The 6,930-nt window shown below is 43.1% G+C and overlaps 1 long non-coding RNA gene across 1 annotated transcript; it reads left to right on the plus strand.

The window, feature by feature from the left end:
* Window positions 1–1,266: 1,266 nt before the first annotated feature.
* Window positions 1,267–6,684, plus strand: LOC120999011. Its single transcript, XR_005778504.1, has 3 exons — window positions 1,267–1,392; window positions 4,168–4,171; window positions 5,315–6,684. It is a non-coding gene; the product is annotated as an uncharacterized LOC120999011 (long non-coding RNA).
* The last annotated feature ends 246 nt before the right edge of the window (window positions 6,685–6,930 follow it).

Here is a 6,930-nt window from a genome sequence, read left to right on the forward strand (position 1 = left end):
CAGTAGTGTGTGTGGCCTCCACGTGCCTGTATGACCTCCCTACAATGCCTGTGCATGCTCCTGATGAGGTGGCGGACGGTCTCCTGAGGGATCTCCTCCCAGACATGGACTAAAGCATCTGCCAACTCCTGGACAGTCTGTGGTGCAACGTGAAGTTGGTGGATAGAGCGAGACATGATGTCCCAGATGTGCTCAATTGGATTCAGGTCTGGGGAATGGGCGGGCCAGTCCATAGCATTAATGCCTTGGTCTTGCAGGAACTGCTGACACACTTCAGCCACATGAGGTCTAGCATTGTCTTGCATTAGGAGGAACCCAGGGCCTCAGTACCTAATGGCAGTCAGGCTACCTCTGGCGAGCACATGGAGGGCTGTGCGGCCCTCCAAAGAAATGCCACCCCACACCATTACTGACACAATGCCAAACCGGTCATGCTGGAGGATGTTGCAGGCAGCAGAACATTCTCCACGGCGTCTCCAGACTCTGTCACGTCTGTCACATGTGCTCAGTGTGAACCTGCTTTCATCTGTGAAGAGCACAGGGTGCCAGTGGCGAATTTGCCAATCTTGGTGTTCTCTGGCAAATGCCAAACGTACTGCACGGTGTTGGGCTGTAAGCACAACCCCCACCTGTGGATGTCGGTTCCTCATGGAGTCTGTTTCTGACCGTTTGAGCAGACACATGCACATTTATGGCCTGCTGGAGGTCATTTTGCAGGGCTCTGGCAGTGCTTCTGCTGTTCCTCCTTGCACAAAGGCGGAGGTAGCGGTCCTGCTGCTGGGTTGTTGCCCTCCTACGGCCTCCTCCACGTCTCCTAATGTACTGGCCTGTCTCCTGGTAGCGCCTCCATGCTCTGGACACTACGCTGACAGACACAGAAAACCTTCTTGCCACAGTTCGCATTGATGTGCTATCCTGGATAAGCTGCACTACCTGAGCCACTTGTGTGGGTTGTAGACTCCGTCTCATGCTACCACTAGAGTGAAAGCACCGCCAGCATTCAAAAGTGACCAAAACATCAGCCAGGAAGCATAGGAACTGAGAAGTTGTCTGTGGTTACCACCTGCGGAACCACTCCTTTATTGGGGGTGTCTTGCTAATTGCCTATAATTTCCACCTGTTGTCTATCCCATTTGCACAACAGCATGTGAAATTGATTGTCACTTAGTGTTGCTTCCTAAGTGGACAGTTTGATTTCACAGAAGTGTGATTGACTTGGAGTTACATTGTGTTGTTTAAGTGTTCCCTTTATTTTTTTGAGCAGTGTATTTCTACTGTGGAAGGGTACGGAACAGTCACTGATGGAATTCAATTATTATCTAAATTCCTGCCATGAAACTATAAAATTTCACTTGCACTAACACCCTAATACTATACAGTTCCTAGATGTAAGTCTACTTTCACACTCGCGTTTTGGCTTTCCGTTTGTGAGATCCGTCTAGGGCTCTCACAAGCGGTCCAAAACGGATCAGTTTGCATTCTAATGCATTCTGAATGGAAAAGGGTCCACTCAGAATGCGTTTAGTCTCCATTCAGCTTTGGAGACGGACACCAAAACGCTGCTTGTCTGACGAAACTGAGCCGAACGGATCCGTCCTGACACACAATGTAAGTCAATGGGGACGGATCTGTTTTCTCTGACACAATCTGGCACAAAGAAAACGGATACGTCCTCCATTGACTTTCAATGGTGTTCAAGACGGATCCGTCTTGGCTATGTTAAAGATAATACAAACGGATCTGTTCTGAACGGATGCAGACGGCTGTATTATCTGAAGGGATCGGTCCATGACAGATCTGCACTAAACGCGAGTGTGAAAGTAGCCTAAGGCTGAGTTCATACTTCCGTTATTTGATCAGTTATTTCCATCAGTTATTGTGAGCCAAAACCAGGTGCGGTTCAAAAAAAAAAAAAGAACAGGAGGACATTTTCCCATGATACCTGATCTCTGTGGAGGCTTCACTACTGGTTTTGGCTCACAATAATTGATGGAAATAACTGATCAAATAACTCAAGTGTGAACTCAGCCTAAGAAAGAAGACAATGGGAGATTTAATACTACACTATATGCCAAGCCAACTGATCGAAATAATATATTGCTATATTCCAGCTATCACCCCCACACGTATTCAAAAATATCCCAAAAGGTCAATTTATTAGAGCAAAAGGCATCACTAAAATGGACCACGAGTATGACAAGCATAAAAAAAACATTAGCTAAAAAATTCACCGATCGTGGTTACAGAGGGAAATTTAAAAACAGTAGTGAATTGGACAAAATTTCATGTGAAGATCTATTCGTCAGAAAAGAAAAAAAGGCCAAGGATAATCGCTGCCTGTATATAGGGACCTACTGTATGATAGACACGGGACTCTCATAAAAAATGCTATAAATAAATATTGTGGATTATTAAAACATGATAAAAAATATGGCAATCTATTTAAAGAAAAACCTTGTTTTTCATATCGGAGAGGTAGAACTGTAGGGAGTACACTTATCAGAGGTGACATCAGAACAAAAAAGAAAAACAAACAGACTTTTTTAGTTGCAAGGAAGAAATGAACCTTCCCATGTTTATGCTGTACTAACTGCAATTTAATTTTAAAAGCAGATTCAATATACGGTATCACCCAACACAAGGGTGTAAAATCCCAATGCGCCATTTTTCTACATGTATGACAAAAAATGTAGTTTACGGCATTTGATGTCCATGTAGTTTATGGTACATCGGATAGACAAAAAGAGAAAAAAAGGTAGGATTAAAAACATAAATCTAATATTAGACAATATACAGTACAGACCAAAAGTTTGGACACACCTTCTCATTTAAAGAGTTTGACTATGACTATGAAAATTGTAGATTCACACTGAAGGCATCAAACTATGAATTAACACATGTTTGTTATGTATATAATTCCACAAGTGTGAAACAACTGAAATATGTAATATTTTAGGTTCTTCAAAGTAGCCACCTTTTGCTTTGATTACTGCTTTGCACACTCTTGGCATTCTCTTGATGAGCTTCAAGAGGTAGTCCCCTGAAATGGTTTTTACTTCACAGGTGTGCCCTGTCAGGTTTAATAAGTGGGATTTCTTGCCTTATAAATGGGGTTGGGACCATCAGTTGCGTTGAGGAGAAGTCAGGTGGATACACAGCTGATAGTCCTACTGAATAGACTGTTAGAATTTGTATTATGGCAAGAAAAAAGCAGCTAAGTAAAGAAAAACGAGAGGCCATCATTACTTTAAGAAATGAAGGTCAGTCAGTCAGCCGAAAAATTGGGAAAACTTTGAAAGTAAGGGCTATTTGACCATGAAGGAGAGTGAAGGGGTGCTGCGCCAGATGACCTGGCCTCCACAGTCACCGGACCTGAACCCAATCGAGATGGTTTGGGGTGAGCTGGACCGCAGAGTGAAGGCAAAAGGGCCAACAAGTGCTAAGCATCTCTGGGAACTCCTTCAAGACTGTTGGAAGACCATTTCAGGTGACTACCCCTTGAAGCTCATCAAGAGAATGCCAAGAGTGTGCAAAGCAGTAATCAAAGCAAAAGGTGGCTACTTTGAAGAACCTAGAATATGACATATTTTCAGTTGTTTCACACTTGTTTGTTATGTATATAATTCCACATGTGTTAATTCATAGTTTTGATGCATTCATAGTCGTGAAAATAAAGAAAACTCTTTGAATGAGAAGGTGTGTCCAAACTTTTGGTCTGTACTGTATATCTGTGAAAACTGAAGCCATCAATGAATATATGTAAATGTGAAATGATGATGATGGAAAGAGATTGTATTTAAGCCCTCTTGCACACGACCGTATGCCCTCCGAGACATACGTCCGTGAGCAGGCCATATGTCGCGGAGCAGCATACATCGTGTGCACAAGAGTACACAGCATCATAGGTTACTACTGTGCACATCGGGCCACCCACGGGACTATTGTCCTGCACTCATAAGATTACGGACCGTTTGTCTCGGAGGGCATACGTTTGTGTGCAAGGGGCCTAAAGCGCATGGTTACAATGCACAGGCACGCATGATTAAGGGAGCGCGACCCCTAAAACGTCGCGCAGCATGGGGTAGCAATCAGTTCGGCGCTCTCAGGATTACTATGCATTATAGCGATTTAGGGCACAGATAGGATGGTAGACAGAAATGAGAGAAGAGATGTAGGAGGTGCACCACTGTGGAGAGCCTTGTGGGTGAGAATGAGCAGTTTAAATTGAATCCTGTTACTGTATGGACAACCAGTACAATAACTGGCACAGGGCGGAGGCATTGGCATAGCGCTTTCTGGCACAGGGCAAAGGCATTGGCATAGCGGTTAGACAGATAGATGAGCCTGGCTGCTGAATTCATGATAGATAGGAGAGGGAAAAGTCTGGTGAGGGGGAGACCAATTAATAATGAGTTACAGTAATCGAGACAGAAATGTTGTTTACACTGTAAGAAAATGGAGGATTCTAGAGATGTTTTTGAGGAGCAGGCGGCATGAGCAGTCATTGATGACACTTAGAGGCTGGGAGCTGATTTCCTGCCAGATATTTTCAATTTTCTCTTTGAAGTACAGTAGGTAGCTAGATCATCAGCATAGAGGTCTGTACTCATAGAGGTCTGTACTAGGTGCCTTCACTTTTGGATTGAGGAAGGAGTAAAAAGTGCCAAAGTATGTTTGTTTGGCGAGTTGAAGACCAAACATAAATTTGTAAAGGAAGAAATCTTGTGGTGTGCGAGTTTTTCTCCGTAGGTGTTTGGTATTTCTGGAGCATTGCTGGAGGAAGCGAGTTTGAGACAAAAGCAAGGGTTGCTTTCGTCTCTATTTGGAGGTTCTGAGTGTAGGGGGGTGCTACTTCATCCAGGGCACTTCAGAGGGTGTCATTATAGTGTTTTGCAGCCAGTTCAGAAGAGGAGAGGGAAGAGCTTTGGGGCAGTGATGACTGTAGAGAGTCTGTAAGTTTCTTAGTGTCAATGGCATGTAGATTTCTGAATGTGTGATAAGCAGGAGTGTGCTGAGATGGATGAGAACTTGTAACAGTGAAGGAGAGTAGGCTGTGGTCAGAGAGCAGGAGAGGAGAGTTAGTAAAGTTGGAAATGGATCACAGCCAGAAGAAGACCAGGTCAAGTCTGACAGTTTGAAAGTTGTGAAAGTCCAAGAGAGTAGGATAGAGATAGAAGCTGGGAAGCAAACAGTGAGATAGGACTGTCTATGGGGATGTTAAAGTCACCCAAAATGAGATTTGGTAGGAGACAAGAGGTGTGGCAGCCAGGCAGCAAAATGATCAAAGAACTGGGTGGGTGAGCTAGTGGGACAGTAAGGCTACTTTCACACTAGCGTTTTACGGATCTTTTTGAAATGGATCTGTCACACAAATAAAATAACGGAGGCGAACGGGAAACCATTTAAACTGATCCGTTCGAACGGCTCCATCTATAAAGTAGATCCGTTTGTCATGTTTGTTTCTGTTTTGGCTTCCGTTTAATTACCTACACTGTGAGGGAGAGAGGATAAATGGGTCTGAGAGTGTGGACCTCAAAAGATGGGAATGAGAGTGATGGTACTGAGGGAATGACCTGGAAAGTGCATTGTGGAGAATGAAGTACACCTACTCCACCACTGTGTCTGCTGTGTGGTCTGGGGGTATCTGAAAAATGTAGGCCACTGTCAGAGAGAATGGCAGGAGAAGCAGTGTCACATGAATCCAAGTTTTTGTGAGAACCAGCAGGTTAAAAGAATTAGTATGAAAGAAGTTGTGAATGTAGGGGAGATTGTTACACACCAATCATGGATTTCAGAGCGCAAAGTTAAAGAGGAAAGAGGGGACACACAACAAATGTTTGAGCCTAGCAGGGTTTATATGGGAGATGGGGAATAGGTTGAAATTTAAATAATGGTGGACCAGGGTTAGGAGAGATATCCCGTGAAGTTAGAAGGATAAGTACGAAGAGAAAGAGCAGATGGCTATGTAATTTGTAAGGGAGCTTATGGTGCTGCACACTAAGACATGATGGGTTGAGATGATTCAAGAAAGTGAATAAAGCATGTAAGCTGTACATGGAGCAGGAGAGGAGAGAGGGGCTGATGTAGAAAGAGTGAAATGGAGGAGTAAAAGGGCAAAGAGAAAAACTTTAACTTGTTCTATTTTTTTTTTTTTTTTTATGGTGCAGAAGGATCACGGACCCATACAAGTTGAATGGGTCTGGATCCGTTGCGGCTGCCGCACGGATGGGGCCTGTGCATTGGGGAACGCAAATTGCTTGGCTGTGTGCAAGAGGCCTAAGACTGTGTCTACATTTATAGGGAGTGTGATCCTCGAACTAGGGGTAATTTAGCTCATTAACCAATTAATCAGTTAAGCAAGGCACATGAGAAGAGATGCTATGTGTAGGTAACCAAACAGAGCTAAGGATGGGAAAGTGCCCGTAAAATCACTGCAGATCACAAGCTTTACAACAGTCACATAAATCACATCAGTTCAGTTGGGAGAACATCTATAGGACTAAGCACACATGCAGAAAACAATTTAGATAGATAAATATCTCTAAACCTACAACTTTTGTATTTTTCTTTTGACTGAGCTGTGTAAGAGCCAGATTTTTGTAGCTTATATTGTTACTATTTTGGAGTGTATAAGACATTTTGATCACATTTTATTCTGTTTGTTTAGATGACATATAAGCAATAAACAGCAATTCTGCAACTGTTTCTTTTTACTATGTTCACTGTGTTCGTGTGAAGTCAATAATGTTATAAATGTATGCTTCAGGTTGTTATGTATGCAGTTCCCTCTCCACACTACTGATTCCTGTACGCCTGATTTTATCTATACCCACCCTTATTTCCTAATAAAATATTTATTGTTTTTTGTTACTAACGTTCTGTCAGGCTGTGAATTGATTACTTTGTAGTGAACGTGTACCCTACACCATA

The sequence above is a fragment of the Bufo bufo genome, chromosome 4 (genome assembly GCF_905171765.1).
Source record: "Bufo bufo chromosome 4, aBufBuf1.1, whole genome shotgun sequence".
NCBI classification, from domain to species: domain Eukaryota; kingdom Metazoa; phylum Chordata; class Amphibia; order Anura; family Bufonidae; genus Bufo; species Bufo bufo.